General features: G+C 37.7%; 1 protein-coding gene across 1 annotated transcript in view; it reads left to right on the top strand.

Annotated features, from left to right (window-relative positions):
• MRPS27 (mitochondrial ribosomal protein S27) overlaps positions 1 to 20,112 on the top strand; it is a 43,378-nt gene that overhangs the window by 10,976 nt on the left and 12,290 nt on the right. The gene's annotated exons all lie outside the window — the stretch shown is intronic.

Genomic DNA, 20,112 nt, shown 5'->3' with positions numbered 1-20,112 from the left:
AGAAGGTAAAGCCATGAGAGCCCTCTAGTACCTTTTAGTAACATTCTTGAATGTGTTGTATTATGCCACATGTCCTTACTATCTGTCTGATGGAGTCGGGCCCTCTAGGGTCAGGGATTTCAAGGGACCTTTGACTTCCCTGACATACAAAGGAAAGTGGGGTAGTTTTAAGTTTGCTAAGTCTCAAAATCGTACAGATAAAATCCAGACAGTAAGGTGTCTGTAATGTGTCTTACAGATTCTTTCTTCTTGAAAAAAGAAGTTCAGAAAGAGTGACAAAAACTTAGGAGCATAAAAAATGATCTATAGTAAGAGGGAGAGAATATCATGGGAGTCTCTAACAAGTAAATAACCTTCTTAGTCTTAATATGTGCTTGGTTAGTACCTCAGTTTATAACACAGGATTTCTATCCTTAAGAACACCTTCTAGTAGAGAGAGTTACAGTTCAAAAGCAATCATGGTTATTTACAATTTTCCTAAGATAGAATTCCACTGTGGCTGGTGAGAGTATAGCTGTCTGCATATCAAATATAATAATTTGCCATTGATACAGATTTTAGTCGTCCATATGGGGAGAATAGAAAAGTATTGATGTGTCACATGTCTTCTTGGACATGCTCTGGCTGAAATTTTTCTTCTTTGTGTCCCAGTGATGGTGCTTTGTTTTGGTGTTGCAAAATGCTGTCTTTTGGTGGTATTAGCATCAATTTTCAAGGAGACTTCATTCCAAACTATTCTCAAAACGGATGTGTATTCAGGTAGTGAAACAGCATGTAAAAATCCTAATTATAACAGAATTTTCTCTGTCAAGTGAAAATATGCGTTCTAGCTTTAGGGTATAGGAGATATAGGTATTTGCATGATACTTTAGTTGGTCTTGACAGTTTGCACTTAGGCTGGAGGTAAAATGAAAGACATTTTTATAAAGATAGGTCTTTACTGCTGTGAGGATGTTTGACACACAGAAATGTCCCATGTAAATGGCCACACCATGAAACATAAATGAGGGGTGTAGAGAGGGAAAGTTAAGAAGCAGAGAAGCTTTGATAGGAAATCTCTCTTTTTCTGCCTTAATGAGAAAATTCCAAGTACAATTTTTCTTTTATTTAAGTAGAGTAAACTTCTGAACAGGAGAAAAGCAGTATCAGAGAAAAACTGATTTGTGTCTGTTTTTTGCATTTTATGTCTTCTGAAGTATAGAAGTCTGTTGCAAACAAGTGTTGTGTACATGGTGTGTACATGGTAAGTTGACTGTTTGTGCATTTGACTGAACATAATCAGAATGCTCCCAGAGTCCTGTGGTTTTCCTCTTAGTTGCTTGTAGAGCATAAAGAGGGAAATTTGGTACCTCTCCGTAGTGTTTGGGGCCTCTGGAAACCTGAGGGGAAAGGTAATCAATTCCAAGGCCCCTACAAGGTTGGAAGATGTTCCTGGTACAAAAGGCAAAGTGCCTGTGGGAAGAATCAGAGGGAAGTAATGGCATTTCCATGCTTGCAGCATGGGATTTTCCTGGAGATGGAAGTGGCAGATCTTGTAATTGTTAGCTTTGTAGACTGGAGACTTTCCATCTGTAATGTGAGGCAGAATGTAGTTTCAAAAAGTAGTATTCTGGACCATTACCATAACGCATTTAGGATCCCAAAATAAAATATATGTGTTATATTTAGACCTATTTCAATTTTCTGTGCTTTTAAAGCATAGGATCTCCAGCCATACTGTCTCCACAGAGGATCTTGAACTCAGGAATAGCTGTGTGGAAGCTGCTATTGTGGAACATGTCAGTAAGATGGTAAAGGCCAGTTTGAGGCATGATGTCATCCGCTTTCAGTGCTCCTCTTTTTGTTCTCATCTGAATACCTCCCCCCTTCTGTTAACTGTCAGGCTTTAAAAAAATCCTTTCATCTCCTAGGATCCCAGCAAAAATTCTCATCAGAATGCAGAGCTCTTTCAGCCAGATCAAAGACCTGCAGTTCGCTGTACTTTGTCCTGTCTCACTGAGATGTCACTATTTCACACATCAGGGTGTTTTTCTTATGATTGAAACATTAGCATAATGAAGAGAGGTTTTGTGATGAGGTAACTGCTGATTTTGTATGTGGGTTTTGTGCCAACAAAGATTTTTCAATGTGTGTGAAAAGAATGGGTGAAGTTTTTCTTATGTTGAGACTCCTCAAGAGAATTTTTAATTGCGTTAAACCCATGACCCACCGTGTAGAAAAAAGTATACAGAATGTCTGGAGAATGTTTTTGTATGTGCATGTGCTCTACAAATTCTTGCACAATCTGCCTAGATTTTTTTATTATCTTTCTGTTATTGGTAATTTTTTTTGAAAACACAGCTGTTTCTGCAGACTTCAGGATTTATTACTTGGGGTCCATACCTGATTATAATCACAAAATGAGACAATAGCAAATGATTAGAAGTTATTCTCCCGCATTCTTAGATGTACTGTCTTTAATAGAATCATAGAATTGTTTAGTTTGGATGGTAGTAAGTTACAGCTTTGAGGCCTGATTTCAGCCTTAAAATAATTTTGGGGCTCTGATCTCTGTCCATATGAAATTGTGCTTTTTCCTAATAATACTTGTGTGTTACTGCTCAAGGCAACATTACATGCAAAGTAAGTTTCACCTGCTCTCTCTATTATTTGCATGTCTGTTCTGTTGGTGCAGAAGTTGCACTTTTACTTTCATAGCAGTCAAGCAGCTTAGTGTCTGAAAATGTTGTTACTCTAAAGTATTGTTTATAATAAATCTTCACAGTGTACCAAAAAAAATGTATTCCTGAATGATATTTGTGTGACATTCATTCTTACTAGTATGGTACTTCATTTCTGTATAGAAATCTACAGTACGTAATGAATACCATGACCTGTTCCAGCACAAATAGGAGATATAAACACAGTCCTGTAACATACTTAATTCTTCCTTTGAGATGTTTTCAGTCTGTTAAGGCTGTAGGTGAAATAACTGATCAAATCTTGGTTTCCAATGCCTCCAGAAATGTATATGGGTTAAAAAAAAAGGTATAAAAATAAATGAGTCAGAAATAGCTGCCTGCTATTCAAGTTATGCAGCAGTTATATTTTTAAAAGATATTGAGAAGTGGTGGAAGCATCTGAAGAGAAAAATACAATTTGTTGGCACATTTTGTTGGTGTGGTATGTTTTACCAGTTTGGACACCTGCCTAGGCTGAGTGCTTTAAAATAAGTTAATTTGCAGAAGATTTGGGCAGCTTCTCAGAAGGTAGGGAGGCACAAGGAAGGGAAACACCAGAGATATATACCTCATTAGAATATTTCATTCTTTTCATGTGAATGACAGAAATACCAGTGTTTAGTGCTGTTCTGCTATGGTTGCCAGTGTGTGATGCTGCTTTATGTGAAGAAATATTGGTCACTATCCAAGCCAGTGCTGTCAGATGTAGCTGTTCTGGCTGTAGGACTCCACTGTGCTGAGGCTCCAGCATTGACTCATTTCTGCACAGAGGGGCACACGTTCTTACTCTCCCTCTCTTCTTTCAGTTTCTCTGTTGTCTTCGTCTGACTGTGGTTTGTCACAATCTGAACTGTTGGAATCTTTGGAAAAAAACATTAGTAACTATGTTTCAGAACCCAGAGCCAAATTTCAGCAAGCCTTATCCTGTAACAACATCAGATTTCAGTGTGCTCAGTGTAACATGCTTTGAAGTGCAGGAGAACCATCATTAAAAATAAAACATTGAAGAGCATTCAGAAGGCTCTTATCCTGTAATACATGCCCTTTCAGTCATTTGCTTTTCATAGTTCATCTGTCCTTTTGTATATATCGTTTTCTTTAAACATGGCAGGAACTCGTCAAGAATTTTCTAGGCACTGCATATAAAAGCACAAAAAGTTGGAAGGCTTTTCATCAGCACTAATTTTTTAGTAGTATGTTGCCAATGCTAGAAGGATAAGCATTTGGATTTTAAAAGCTTTATATTTAAAACAAGAGGAAAAGAAGGATTCTTCTACAGATTGCAGTATCAGTGTTGGGGGTAATCTCTCCTCCTCATCATCCGCAATATTTCTGGAGTCAATAGATAGATGAAGCCAGTCAGGTTCAGAAATTGACAGAAATTACACCTCCATGTGGATACGTTTTTCATTTAATATTGGAAGACGGGCTTTCATTACAATTCTAGGAAGAAAAGGGTATAGCAGAATTTCCATATCTTTTACCTGGCGTCTTTCTTGCCAACAGCTCAGAGCTTTTTGTCTAGTAGCTTCTCTGGGAAATAGTCTAAACTACAACGTGACCAGATCTCAACTGTTGCACTCATATATTGAAGGAGAAAGGGCAATTTTGTCTCAGAGTTTGACCCATGCTCTTCCTTAAAGGTCAGTTTTGCTATGTCCAATGGCATTCCAGAAGTTGTTTAGTAAACCCCCTGCATCAGCAAAAAGTCTGTCTTGAGGCAGATCTTGCATTACGTTTTAGAAATACTGAAAGTCCAGACAGAGGTTAAATGCAGCCAGAAATGTAGAGAGTGAGCCATTCAGATGAACACAAATGGCCAGGATGGACTAAAACCTTTTATAAGATTCAGAATTTAAAACAAGTACTAGCAAAGATCTGTTCCTTTGCTACCTTTAGTTAATGACTAATATGACTAATAATTATAAAGATATGCTAGAGAATTAACTATCTGGCTTCCCCTGCAAGGAATTCCTGGTTCCATACAGCCCCTGAGCAGCAACGGCAGTCAAAGCTAGTCTCCAAAACCATGTAAACAGAAAAAAATTAAAAAGTTAATGGTTTTACTGAGTGCCTTGTCCTTTAGCTTTCCTAAATAGTATTAAACAGTACAGCAATCTTTGCTCTTTCAGTTATATTGAAAGTGGCAGCTACCAGTATAAACCCATGAATTTTTTTTAGGCTTACAACCATTAGCAGAGTTGTCATGGTCCCTTCCTTAGGAACTGTTAACTTTGTGATTATTCTATCCATCAGCCTAAATCACTCTTCTGTGTGGTGCAAGTATTTCCTTTTTTGGATCAAAATAAATATGGTGGAAAAAATAACTATGAACTACTTGTTACTATCAACTTATTATGGAATAATCTTGACATGCTGTAGACCTGTAGAGCTGTCTTATTGCAGATAGGTTGATTAGAATTAGAATTATTTGGATTGTTGACTTGGTCTTAGTTTAAATCAGCAAGCAAGAAACCTTAATTCAAATAAAATATTTAATAATGTTTCATGGTTATAATTTAAACTACCTTTTAAAGAAAGGCTTATTGCTGTTTTCTGGCAGCAGAAAACGGGTTCTTCAAACCGTTCAATTTAGAACCATTTTTGTACTGAGTAAAGACAGTCTTGTGTAGATACTTCCATGGTTTAGAGGTATTTATTTACAGCTTTGTTTCATATATTTGATTTTCTTTTTTTAAAGAAGAGGTAAATGTTTACCAAAATGCCATTTTTCCTGATGTGGACTGCTGCCTTTGAGAAAGAACCTTAAATGAAAGTATTGCTTCTCTGCAAATGTTCACATTTTAATGAGTATGTAAACATTAATTATATTAAATGCAACATGGAAAGCATTTAGAAAATGTTTTCTATTTAAAATGTACCAATTTAGTAAATCTTGTTTTTATTTGGTGAAATAAGATCCTCAGTATGTCAGGATTTTTGTATTTGTAGGTGCTATTTTTTTTATTCCTGTTTCAACTTAGATGTGATAAGTGTGCATTCCTGCTATTTTGAGTCACATAGTAATTTTTGAGCTAAACTAAGCATAACATAGAAAAGTGGGGAGTATATTATGTCTGCAGCTGTAGAAGGGGCAATAGTTACTAAAAATTCTGTTTTCAGTTGCTTAACTAGTAACCTTCTCTAGTTTGTGGTATGCTGCTTGTAAAACCTAGCTGTACAATATAGGTTTCTTGGGGAAACAAGTACCTTTAATACAGATTTTTATTTTTGGGGCATGAAAACTGGTTTGTTTTTTTTTTTTTTTTAATAGGAATTCTGCTGATACTTTGGTCAGCTTTAATTTACAGAATTGTAGTACTGAATAGCACTGGGTTACGGGGTAGCCATTCAAATTAAAATATCAGGCCATTTTACTTTCATCTATTCTTACATAGCACATTTGAAATAATAAAATAGGCTAAAAGTGGGAGAGTGTTTATCCTGTACTTTGGGAAATTCAGCATTTTGCGCTGCTGCAACCAGCATACTCAAAATGCTGAACAGTTTAAATGTCATAAATAGAGCGCCAAGTACAAAGTCAAAAGGCTTCTGGGCAGAAAATGTCTTAGGAATATCAGTGATCAGGATTCTTCTACGGTAATCAGTAGTAAAAGAAAGAATAAAGGTAGTTTTTGAGCTGAGATGTTATTTTGTTGCCATTAAAGGTGGTTTTCCAAGGGGTGAATAAGGGTGTTCATGGCTTAAATGGACTCTGCAAGCAGCTGCGGATGAGCTTCTGATGAGAAAAATAATTTTATTGAAAATTGATTTTTAAGAACAGGATGAGTATTTAGTGCCTATATTGTACTAATTTTATTTTGGAAAAACATAAGTTAGAAGCTGGAGAGCGCAGATATGTAGTAAATAGTGTCAGCTTTCAAATGTCCTCAGTCTGGAAAATAGGAGTTGCATAGCTTCTCGCAGCTGTTGGGTTGAAAATACATCTTAGGTTAAACATATATGCTGTAAAGTTTACCCACTTACCAGGATTTACTTTGTATTTTTTCTCATGATTGTTTTCTCTGACTTGTAACTAAAGGAAGGCTTTCTTATAAGAAAGTGGGACTGGACATCCACCAAGAATGTGAAATGTTTTTAAACACTCCAGGGCATATCACATGGTAGTTTAACATGGAAAGGGATGTCTGACTGTCTGACAGTTTTCTATATTTTTTTTTCTTTACAATGTTTGAGGAAACATTTTTTTCAGGACACTAATGTGAGTGCTAGTAAGACCTATACAAGTTAGTTACATGACATTTTTGGTTTTCTACCATGGTGGCAGTATATGCTCTTACAGGTTGCATGGAAGCAGGCCTGGGACCAAAGCATCTCTAACATTCCACTGTCTGAGAATTCCTATTCTGCACCACAGTTGTTAAGAAAACTGCCAGTATATTTGAATGATGGTACGTCATGTGCTAGTTTATAGGGCAGACTGATGGAGAGAAGGACAAAGGCATTAAGATTTTTTTTCCTGTCACACCTCAGCCAACATATGAAATACAAAGCTATGCAGTATTTCAGTGAGGACATCCTTTCATTTTACTATATGTAATGAGAAGTCCATATGATCTTAGTTTAAAATCATTGTTTCATAAAATCTTGGTTTATTTCACAGGGTTTCAAGATGACTATGATCTGGTCAAGCACATAAAAAAGGAGCCATACCATCTAACTGGACTTGATAGTCAAGAAAAGTGTTCTGTGCTTTGCTGGTAACAGTGAAGATGTTCAGCTTAGTAATATGATGCAGTAGAGTGGATCCAGTATAATCTATTATGCTCAGACTGTCTGTGGTTTTGATGCACATTGCTGCATCAAAACCACAGATAGTAACAGATAGCCGGTGTGGTACGAGTTCCACAAGGTGAAACCCTTTGGAAATGGAAAGAGCATTTAAGATGACCATGTTAGGAGGTGGAGTAATCACCACAGTTATAGACCTACTTTGTTCTGTTACACTCCATTTTAGACAAAATGGTTTTATAACCAATAATGAAAATTATTATGATGGGGAGGAGGTAGATTTACATCAGCATGCATCTTTCTTTAGCTTGTAAATGATTGGGCATATTAATTTTCAAGTAGCTGCCTTTTTATTAAAAACATGATGTTTATGCTTTTGTAGGACTGAAAGTGTTATGTCAGCATTTAGTTATCAAGACATGTAGAAAATTATGCGATTATATCCAACAGATTGTAGATTTTTTTTGCCCCAGTTAAAAAAATTTGAAAAGTCAATTATGTTACTCTATTCCAATGGCTTCATTTTTTCTAAATAATTCCATCTTCAGAAATGTCCAGAAAGATTAGAGTGCAGAACAAAAATTAAAATAAGAGGGTATGTTTATTCAGCTTGTATATCTGCTTATTTCTGCATATACATTTGTGCCTGTGAAAAAATGTTCTCCCTAAGGGCAGAAGCTTGATTGCAGACAGATCCACAAAACAGTGCTTTGCTGTAATTGAATAGAGGAGTATTGAATCAGTAGATAAACAAAGGTCATGGTTATTACTCTTATTGTTTACAGAAAAGTTAAGGTGCAAATTTCTGACTATAAGATGCTCAGTAGCAAAATGAAAAAAAAATTACTCAAACAGTCATTCAGGATACTTACTTTTTTGTTGATTGGTTGCTATGTTGGTTGTTTGGTCGGCTGTTTGCTTGGTTGGTTGGGGTTTTCTTTTTGTTGTTTAAATGCTGCTTTAATAGTGAGCATTTTGCAGCTGCTCAAATAACATATCTATGTGGTCTGCTGGAATGAGTCCAATTGCATTTTCTGTGCTTCTCTGTACCAAGCACTCTGCTGAGCTACCTGCAACTGTTTCTTCTGCCATAGTTCCTGTTACCTCTTTCTGAGATTTACTTGATAAATCCTTGGTTCCTAACTAGGTTTACTAATCCCTGAGTAGTCCCTTCCTTACCTTTCTTTTGGGTTTTTTTGTGGAGGGCATTGTGGGGTGGAAGAACAGTATGGGTTTGGCTTAGATAGAAGTCCGAGCCTTTCTTGTCAGCTGATTTTATCCTCTTACCTGTTTTCTTAAATCCTTATGTGTCCCTGTCCCTGAAGGAGAATGTCCCAGGCTTTTCAGCTGCCTCTCTGTCTCCCCATTGCTACATCAGTTTGAAAACCTGAGGGACTCAATTAAATGTGGAGTTGGTTGTTTCAGAAATAGCACTGTGGCTGTTTTCATCAGTTGGTTTTTATCTTCACCACTGGTGCATCTCTATGGGATGCTGGACTGCATATCTTTGGAAGGTGCTGGAGTTGTCCATGTCTCCCAGCTTTCATTTAATTAATGGTCATATGTATGTGTGGTGTGCCAGGTCCTCATCTGACTGGGGCAGGTCCCTGGTAGCTTGGAGGAACTGTATGTTTTCTCTTTGAACCAGGTGAGGATTAGACCCAGGATCTAGTTTAGGGAGCATTTAAGCAGCGACAAAGAATGCTTTAGTGGATTTATTGTTAAAATTTGAAAGGGATATACAAGACAGCAGCTGATAGAAATGCCTGTTTGCTCAGCTGTGAATGTAGACCCAATAATAATTCCTTTCTCATGCTGAAAAGTGAGCAGGGATTTTGGTTATTTCCCCCCCCCCCCCCCCCCCACCCCCCCACCCCACTCCTTCAGTCTAGAACTTGTCAGGCTGAAAGCACACAAATTTTGGCATCTGGATTTGCAAACCTATTTTCACCTTTATGAGTAATACCTGTTGTTTAAGAATTGCTGTGGACATAAAGCTGCCTTTAATCTCCAGAGTCAACTTTATGATGATCCTCTTTATGTTGACATTTATTCTGCTCTCTCCTCTGTAACTACTGCTTTCATTTAAAAAAGGGGGAAAATACTCCTGTCTTCAAAGTTCCACTAGGGAGTGTGCAGAGCTGGACTAAATCAAGCTACAAGCTAAGTAGACGGCCTCTGGCAGCAGACAGCTGGGTGTAAAATGGACACCATCTCCCTCCCCCTTGTCTGCATAGTCTGTGCCAAAGTCCACAAATGAGACTGGCTGCTTGTGTGTCTGACTGGTGGTGAATGAGGTGAAGCTCCTACTGTGAGAGCATGACAGCAGAACTCCTCCTGGAGCAGGAGTGTTACAGTCCACTTTACCAGCAAAAAGATGTTTTTGTCTTCATTGAAGTTACTGTCCTGCAGTGATTACTTCTTTTTGCAGTTTTCCTTAACTGGTGTGTGAATGTCAGTTTGGAGCCTGTATACAAGTCTGAGTAGGCCACTGTAAAAGGGCAAAGTAGCAAGTCATCCTGGCTTTGCATTGTGGGCCAGTCATTAGCAGAACCAAAAGCATTAGTGAGTTATCATAGAATATGCTGAGTTGGAAGGGACCAGTCAGGCTCATTGAGCCCAACTCCTGGCTCTGCACAGGACGCCCCAAGAATCATACCGTGTGCCTGACAGCATTGTCCGAATGCTTACTGGACTCTGGCAGGCTTGGTGCTGTCACCACTATATTTATAACTAGCAGTCTTGGATGTGTTCCTGTCTAAAAAGGGGAGAAACTACAAAATACCTTTTTGCATTATGAAATCCTCTGCCTGTTTTGGGTAGCATGACCTCATTTTACTGTGCAGCTTGCAGCTACCTACGCAAGGGAGCATTCATCCTACAGTACATGCAGTACTTAAAGAGAGGTACCTGCTGTCTCTCTTTAAATAACAGATCTGATAGCATAGTCTTTTTCTGAAAATAATAAAACAATCATGTAGCTGGTAAGAGCCCACAAATTTCAAACTGCCTTTCAAAATGCTTGAGTCCAGTTTGCCATGTTTTTCCTCATTGTACTTGCTGTTCTTTGGGATTGACATGCAATGAGGCAAAGGACATTTTGGTCTCACGGGTCTCAGAAGTTAGATGTGCTAAGAGGTATGCTAACGAGATCCCTCAGAAGTGCTGTGATTGGGTACTGTGGTTAGAGAACAGTTTAAAATGTGTAAAGGATTTGAGCATTTCTTGTTACTCATTGCTAAAAGTAGTTTTATTAGGAAAATGCAAGGTTGAAGAAAAAAGAAATACCAGTAAACATTGCTCGTGGAGACATGACGAGAAAAGTAAACAGAATAATGATGAACTGTGTGGTACCCCTGGCCTATTCACCAATGATCGACCTTTTGGAAATGTTTGCCTTATTGACAGTGGCTGTGACTGAAACTGCAGGTATCAGGGGTTTTGTTCTCTTTTTAGGTGTTTACATTTAGTATTAAAGCCTTCTTGTCTGCCTCCCCTTCACTCATGGGGTGCAGAAGGAGAGCAAATACAGGAGGACATCAGACTGTAGCAGTGAAAAATGTAAATGTATTAGGACAAAATTAGGCTAACTTGAATCATGTGCCTGTGGCAGCAAATCTGAAAAGGTAAAACCTGTACTGTGCAAATCTAGTTTGTGAAGTGTTTGGCAACGAGTGCAAGGTTTGGCTCTTCCCCTGCTTAAGTTGGTTACTGAGATCCATTCAGTATTTGTATTCCTGAAGCACTCAGAGGATACAGAGGTGCTGTATTCCCAGCACCTCATTTTTGCTCTGATTGTGGTATGAAACAAGCTGCAGAATAAACTGTTTGGCTGTACACCTCTGTATTGCAGCCTTTTACATACTCAAGACAGAAATACATCACTTATGATCTGTGTGAGTTCAACTGTGATCAAACTGAAAAGTGTCAAGGGTTATATCCATCGGTAGAATGTTGCAGTAGTTTGAAGCTAATGTGTGATCTATTTCTGGGAGCTATTTTGTGAACCATAAAGAATTTGAGTAAAATAATGGAAAATGCAACATAGTTACAATATAGAATGCAGGTCTCAGTGATTACGTCTCTAACAAAATTACGGTAATTTTGCCCCAGGTTAAATCTACACTGAATATTAGGCATTGTTAAAAAGTTGCTGTTTGCAAATACAATAATAGCAATGTCTGTTAAAGGCTGAGATTTTTTTGTTCCATAAAATCAAAAAGTCATTATTTGCTTTTCTTGACAGCAGTTCTTATGCATACGCATGAAGTATGCCTATTTAATATGGCGTGAAAGGGGTATTCTCTCATAGTTTAGGCTTAGGGCTAAAAGGCAGAAACACCTTAATGTTGGTGTGCTTCTTTCTGACACTAAGCTGTCACAGAACTTAGGGTCACTATTTTGTTTGCATGGAAAGCCCTTGGTGCTACATCTCTGTCGAGCTTGGTTAATGGTTGCTGGAAAGCAAGCTTCACTGTGACATCCCTGCAGTAGTTGGTAGCTAAGAGATGGAGGTTTTCTAAACATCTGTAGTAATTTATTTTTTAAAAATTAAGTAATGAGCTTTAAAACAATTTAGCCCTCAAATGACATAAAGTTAACTATGGTTGAAGAAAGTCCATGACACAAGTACTATTTGGTACACAAAAGATTTTAAACTTACTTTTGAAGTGCAGCTAGTGGGAGCTACCTTTCTGCTGGAAACCGACTTTCTGGCAGCCTTTAGTGGTCTGTCACTTGGCAAAGTGAACTGGATGCAGAGGTGGTAACAGTAACTAGAAATTGCAAGCAGGTTTTGCAAACATTTGTTTTTCATTTTGAGAAATAAGTTCATAACTTGTACACTAGCTTTCAGACAGGTTTAATTTGTTGAAGTAATGACAGGCATAGCTGAGTTACTAAAATGGTAACAATCAAATCAGTGCTTTAATTATATGTACCTTTTTTTATAGCCTTGTGTTAATCAGTTTTCAGAGATCCAAGTAAAAGAATCAGCAGAACTGACCCTTTGTTGAGCTTTGAAACAGCAAGTTATATCTTTATGCACTTTGAAACTGCTGAGATTAAAAAAAATTCCCTGAAGCAAGAAATACAGTATCTTGTATGGTTCTTAATTTGTCTGTTTTTGTATGCCAGAATACCGGAAAAAGATATAATTAATGGAAGAGTCAGTTTTAAATTAGACTTGATTGTGGGTGCATGGGAAAAGGAAAGGCACTTGAGAGAATCTTATCAGAATCACTATAGCAACAGCTCACTTCATCATTCCCTGTGTGCTTTCTCAGCCTGTGATACTTTCTATACAGTATTGGTGACATTTATATTCAAAACCAATCATTTCAATTGTAAGTCTAGGAGTGTTTGTCACAGAGAACTGTGTTCCTTACAGTCAGTAGTTTGGGGAGATGTTGGGTTTTTCTTATTGTTGTTATTATTATGACACAACCTTTTCTTCTTAATTGTCACTCTTTGAGTGAATTTCACCTTTGTGGTGAAAGCAGTATAGATTCTTCATGTGTGTGAGAAGAAAACTAGATTTTTCCTGATAGTCTTTTTCTAAAAGGAGTAGGAGAGGTGAAGGGTGGTGGGTAACTATTTTCCAGGGAAAAGAAGAAAAATACAAGTACTGTATTCAAAAATCTGTTTATTTGGTTTCCTTCATTGCAGTTCACCTCGTCATTTCATTAAGTCAAAAAGGGGGGTTGCTTTGTTCATAGTTTGCATTTGAAATAAAACAATGTGATAATGAGATGTTATAATGTTCCTTCATGAGACTGAAGCAGGCATCACCACCTTTTCTTGGTAGCAGTGTTCTTTTACCTACCCAATGAGGATCCCCAAATGTCCATTTTTAGTGAGCTAGCTGGTGACCCTCCCTTCAACCTAGAACAAGGACTTGTGTTGATACTGGATTTTTAAATGTTAAGGTCTTTAGCTTCTAGCTAGATAAGCCTGTGACTAATATCCTATTTCAGGTTAGGCATATAGATCATGTTCAGCCAAACTGACACAGACTAGTTCATATTCTTCACTAGTTCACTTCTTAGTAGTGAACTTCCATTGGAGTCTGTCAGGGAATGCATAATTCTGAAGTACTATGAATCTACATGAAAAACTGAAGGACTATGAATCTACATGAAAAAGCTCCTCTAAGCTTTTTAGGAAACACATTTAGCAGCTTTGAAGAGTTTTCCCAGGGACAAAGCGTGTACTGAGTGTGTATGTTGTTTGAGCCTTGGCTTTGCTTTTTCAGTCTGAACTAATTAGAATAAAGATTTGAAACATTTAAGGTAAATCTGTGGGATATTAATGAGGTTGTCTGAAGGATTGCTGCTTTGTGCTTTCTGAATATTTCTAGGGAGATTCAGGGCTGCTTGGTGTAACCTGCTGGCAGAAGGTTGGAAGAGCAGCTTCACTGCAGTCCTGTTAGGTTGACTGCCTCTGGTTGGAAGGATTGATAAATAATTCAGATTTTTTTCAGGAATACCACTATCTGTTTAAAATACTGCAATACCAGGAATATGAATAAATTGCTTCAAACTTGCCATAGGCTCCTTAACGGTTGTATTGCTATTTCTTTTGTGATAGCTCTTAGGTCTATTTATGTATAAGCAAAGCATTTCTTTCATGCTGTGGTAAACTGCTTCTCCATTCATACATTATTTTGAAATTTATAAAATTTACCTAGGATTTTGCAATTCTTTGATCATACTGGTTTTTAAACTTTTAATGCAATAAGGCTTGTTCCTTATGCTTTACTCTTGAGGGTGCCTTAAATTCATCAAAAGGAGGAAGAGCATTTAGTGATACGAGGCTGACCACAATGGGCAGGAAAAAAAAGAAAAACTGTCAAAATAGCTAGGTCAATAAAGAATAAACTACACCCTAGCTGATAGTTACTGTTAGAAAGAGACTTTGTGAAGCTGAGCTTTCTGTGCATGAATGTAGTTTTGAGCAATGCAATACCTACCCTGAAACTACTGAATAGTGAATTTTCTCCCTTCAGTTGTTGGTAGAGGAAAGTTACCCAGGTGATGTCCTGAGGCTTCCTAAATAACTGTGTAGTAGGTACTTCTAGACAAAATATCTCCTTTTCCAAATCTAATCCTATTACTAAGCTTAAGGATTAAGAAAAAGGTGAACTTGTAACATTGAAGTGAACAGAAGTAAAAACTTAATGTGACATAACATGAAACAAGACTTGATACTTAAAATATCCTTAAAATCTCCTGCTCAGCCTTGGTGTTTGACTGTGGTTCTGTAGTGTAGTTTCTCCATATCTGATCATTTAGGTCTGTTTTGGGGCGATCATCAGACATGCGTTAGTGGTGTAAGAGCTCTTTGCAAATCTTGAACAAAGAATGTTATGCATGAAATATGAATTCATGTGGAGGTGGAGAGAGCTTAATTTTGAAGAATTAATTTTAGCATCAAAGCAATCAAGTTAAATTAGTTCAAAATAAAAGATGGGAAAGTCAAAAATTAAAATAGAATAGGGGCTGAATGTAGGATTTTTTTTCAGGGAGTCTGCAAACCAAATTTCTGCTTGTGTAAGATTCTGCCTCAGCCTTAGACTATGCTCTGTTATAGTTGTCATGTCTAATTTTTTAACCTGTCCTATTACTGCTTTTGATAATTGTTATCTTATAGTACATATACTATTTGAGTTTTTTATTTCAACACAAAAGCAATGTGTTCCCTCTGTTTTTGAGTGTAGGCAGTTAATGTGTGTGGCATTTCCTATAGGACTGGTAGGTTTACACATGAAATTTTTACAAGATCTATACAAAAAAGGTGAAGGCTAAAATGGCACTCAAAGAAGAGATGGGAAAATAGAGTTCTGTTCATTTGTTAAAGGAAATTTTTGTCAATAATGATTGCTTTTCCGGGATTGTTTTCTTTGACACTGATTTATGAGCAATGCCTCTCCGTCCATTTAAAATGTAGATGATTTTCCCGAAGGCTTGTGGCTTGAAATGACAAACAAAGGGAGAGTTTTGGGTGACAGCCTTCCAGTTTCCAAGCTAAGCCTGCCTGGAATCCATTTGATCATTATGCACTGTAGCTGAAAAAATGTGCCTGGGAAGAAAAACATGGCATTGTTAATATGCTTCCCAGCCCTGTATTACTTGTGTAAAATGTGGAGTTACTTTGGATTTGTTCCACTGAGATAGTTTCTTCTTGGTTTGCAGAGATATTTCCTATTATATTTATTCATTTTAAGTCTCTTTACATTTTGTGTTGGGACTTCGTAGAATTTTAAGTGGATGAGAAGTAATCTGGGACTCTCCCTTCTGTTGAAAATACATGAACATGCAGACCCATGTTTCTCTCTAGTTTTAAAGGAAGAGAGATAGGAAGTGTAGGGATGTGTGATCATTACAAGATGCTTTCTCATTAGGCCAGGTACAGGTGGAGAAAGGAAGGGTCTCTTCCTTCTGAGAATGGGGGAGAATGAGGAAGAGAAAAAAGTGTGTCTTGTACAAGGATGGCTTCTGGGAGTATCAGGAATTGGACTGGCCCTTAAAGAACGCCACAGAGTCCAAAATGGAACTTGTGATCAACAAAGAATGGGAACCGATGTGCTGAGCTTGTTTTCCCTATATACCTACCAGGAAGAGCAGAGCAGAGCTCTTCCTCATGGTCACTTCTACAGCACTTTCTCATCTGTAATGCAGCAAATTTCCCTTCATCATCTTCCTCATTTGTGACTATCCCCAAAGCAATGAAGTGCCCTCTGTCAACCTAGGAAAAAGAATGCAGACCTGGGGGTCTGGTTCTGTTTGCTCTCAGGTTTGCTGCATTACTTCCCTTGAGAACACAGTGTATGTGAAAGCAACTAGAGTGCATTACCACTTGATGGCACAAACAAAGTTGCAAGACTCAAATGAGTTGGGCAGGAATTCAGCTTTTCTGCAGTGTGTGAGTGCACCAATATAAATAAGTCATGCTTGCTGTAGTAGTACAGCACCCCATGAAGCACTCTCAGCGTCTGTTAAACTTTTTTATTGTTTAGTTTCTTTCACACAGCATGAGTACCCCAGCACTGTTGAAAATAATGAGCAGCAGGGCTTTATGCAGTAACTTAGTAAACGGACAATGTAGCCCAATGTGCTGGCCTATTTGTGAGCAAGAGAATGTACTTGTTTGGCTAAAAATGTTCTGGTTGCCTTGTACTGAGGCTGTACACTCCTGTGTCTTCTAAGTTATAATCATTTTGCAAGTACAAAGCAACTGTTAGTGAAAATCAAGTTTCTGGGCTTCATAATCTGAAAAGCTTTCAAAAATAAAAATAATTCTCTAGAGTATTGCATAGTGTGCTGTTAGATTCACAATGACCTTGATATTTCAGGCTCTCCCTGTATTACAAATATTTCTGGTTTTCTTCCCCATGGAGACTGATGTTCTCAGTTCAGTGACTGGAAGAATGACCATATTGATTCTTTAGCCATTAACATTAAAGTGTACCAACAGAGAGCTTCTCTGAGAGTTCCTTCTTGTCTTTTCTTGGGCTTCTCTGGTTTTTATTAGTTTTCAGAAAAATGAATTTCAGCACTAGGCATCTGCAAGATAACCTTCTGGTCTCTCCATTAAACACACAGCAGTTGCTAGAGACTTCCTTTATTTAATTCATTCTGAATCTTCTTTTTTTTCTGTAGTTTTAACTTCCTTCTGTCTTTTCATCTGTCCCTGAACATATTGCCTTGCTTAATTATATCCTGTTTGGTGGACAAAGAGAAGGAGGAGGATGTTAATCCTTGTCAAAATGATGAGCAACCTCCTCTTTTTCCTGATTCCATTTCAATTACAAGTGCCTGCCACAACATTTGGTTGATTTGTCTAGGATAACTGTAAAAAACAGATACTCTGTTGGTTTCTCTTCTCAGCTAGTACAATAGAGACAGAGCTTATCTCAGCATTACATGAATCAGAAACAGTTAAAAGTTTGCAGTGCAGTTGTTTCCTTTTCACTTCCAATTCTCCTACCACATAGTGGATTAATGGACGTGTCTTGTGTTGAGGGATCTTGTACATGCGTTTATATTGCATTCATGCACCAGTCTCCGCTCTTCATTCCCATGCAACTGATTTGTAATTAATTGTTAGAATTAACTAGAAAATTACTTTGTTGAGAAGCTCTTTGCTTTTCATTTGCATAGCACCTAGGGCAGGCAAGACCTGATCTGAGCTTAAAGATCAGTATAAAGATCTTAATAGTAACACACTTGCAGTAATTATATCTGAAAGATCCTATGGTTATCATACACACACGCGCGTGCGTGCGCACGCATGCAAAAAATCAGTCCCAGCTCGATAAAAGCTGGTGTGCAGATTTTTTACAAGGTTTTATGGCATGCCTCTGGATTTTGTGCATATTGATTCCAGCAATGAGTATTGACTGGATCAGCTTCATTCTGTTTCTAGGCTGTATTGTATCCCTGTTAGGCCTTTTGCTGTCCAAATCCAATTTTACTTTGAAACCTAGAAGCTTCCATTACAATAAGCTTTAGCAATCCCAAGATACAGGGAGTATTGGCGTGCTCTCTCTCGCTGTGGTGTACTCAAGAGAATAAACAGAGCTGTGAAAAAAGTTGGATATTCAAATGCACTAAAAACAGCTGGTTGGGTTTTTTGTTGTTTGTCGTGAACGGCGGGAGAAATGCGACACACTATATGCGATGAATAGCAAATCTCGAAGTTTATTGAAACTCTACACATATTTATATTGGTGTTAATGAAGCTTATACATATTGCAAAAGCTGAGTTTATTATTGGTTAAAGCACACTTAGATCAACTACACTTACTTCTATCTTCTAACAATTATTTTGCTTCTATGTTTGCATTTTTCTAACTTTTCTACTTAAGATAACTACATTTTCTGGCATGCGATTTTCTCCCCCGTCTTCCCGTTTCAGGGAAGGTCACTGTGACCTTCGTCAGTAATTGGGGACTGGTTGCTCAGTTCTCAGTTTGTTTCTCTTATCTTTATCTATTGGTATCACATCGAAATGTCTTTTCTCAGCTAACTAATTATCTAAAAAGCTCTCTACAGTTGTTGTTTTTTGAATACTTGCTTTTCATTTGCAAAGATTGTATCAATAGAAGGCCTAAGTTTTTGAGACAACCAGTGTCATGCTTTTTGAAAGATAGGTGTGTTGTTTTCCACTTGTGAAACAATATTAACCATTTAATGAAACTTTAAAATATGTTGGCAGCATTATTACTGGGTGCTGGTGTTCCAGCTTGACCCTTCTTAAATAGCTGGTGAGAATCTGTAGCAATTGGATAATTTTTCATCAAAATATGATTAAATCCAAATTCCTGTAACTGATACTTCCTGAAAGCATTTGTCCATGACACAGGACTTTAGTGAAAGCAAATATACATTTTTGCTACTCTCAGTATTTGAAACCCAGAGAGAAGAAAATGGAAAGTAATTATAGTACCAGAATGGATGCTTGTAATTTAATATTCAAAGCATGCTTTTCTTTGCTATTAAATTTTAATTTAATGGGGAGATTTCTATGCCACTTACAAGTACTTACATTTAGATTATGTAGTTGTTTAGCTTCACTTTTGGCATGGCTGTCTTTGTTTTGAAGGCTCTCTAGGCTGCAGTACTTTTCCAGCCTTGGTCATCTGTGTAGCCCTCAGTGATAGACAAGAGATTTACTGAGAGGGAAAGAGGGTTGGTGGCCACATTAATCTGATAAACGTTCTGGAAAGCATGCTCACTCAGATGGAAGAGTGTACCCTGCCTCTAAATGGTGCTGCATCTTGGCTTGGGGCTGCGAGCATCTGCACGTGAGCTCAGCTCAGTCATTGGTGTACTTTACAGAAAGTGGCAGTCACTTCTGTGCTGGGGACTGAGATCAGTTTTCATTTGAATTGAGAAAGACTGCATGCATCTCTTCACATGTGGGTGTGAAATTCAGCTCAGGACCAAGGCAGCAGCTCCTACCACTGAACTTTCAACTGATGCTTGAATGTTTACCAAAGCTGAAGTTCCATGTACTTTTTGTCACCATTTGTTCAAATATGGAGCAAAGTGCATGTGTCTGAATTAGGATGAAATGAAATTAAAAGTATTTAATTTTACAAATTGGTCAAGCACTGGAGTAGGTTGCCTTGGAAGACTGCTGAAGTCATGGCATGAGGTGTCTCAGAATAGATTAAACTGGTGCAGGGAGGCAGGGAAAGGCTTTCCAGCAGAGTGTCCCTGTGCATGAGGTATGCCTCATTGATGAAGCATTTCTAAGGCAAATGGAGCATGCAGCAGCCCAGGGATGACCTGTGCTGAGGCATAATGAATTCTTAGCTGGTGAAGTGAGGCATGATTTATAGAGGGTGAGAGACACCAGATTACACAATTCCAAAGATTCAGATGCAGTTATATTTTGATGTAATTCTGGTACTGCTGATGTCATCAGTTGTAGCTTTGATAAGCCCGGCAACATTATGCATCAAAATGTTATACAATACAGTCTTAGAGAATCACAAGGACAAGGTCAAAAAATACTACAGTATTTATACCAGTCTCAGTTGGCTTTCATAAATACACCAAAATGTTATTTTTTGGAATTTTTTTTTCAAGAAAAAAGCAGTAGGCTTTCTGGAAAGTGAGAAGTTTAAATAGTG

Source organism: Agelaius phoeniceus, chromosome Z (genome assembly GCF_051311805.1).
Source record: "Agelaius phoeniceus isolate bAgePho1 chromosome Z, bAgePho1.hap1, whole genome shotgun sequence".
In the NCBI taxonomy this organism is placed as follows: Eukaryota; Metazoa; Chordata; class Aves; order Passeriformes; family Icteridae; genus Agelaius; species Agelaius phoeniceus.
This window is presented reverse-complemented; position numbering and strand designations above follow the sequence as displayed.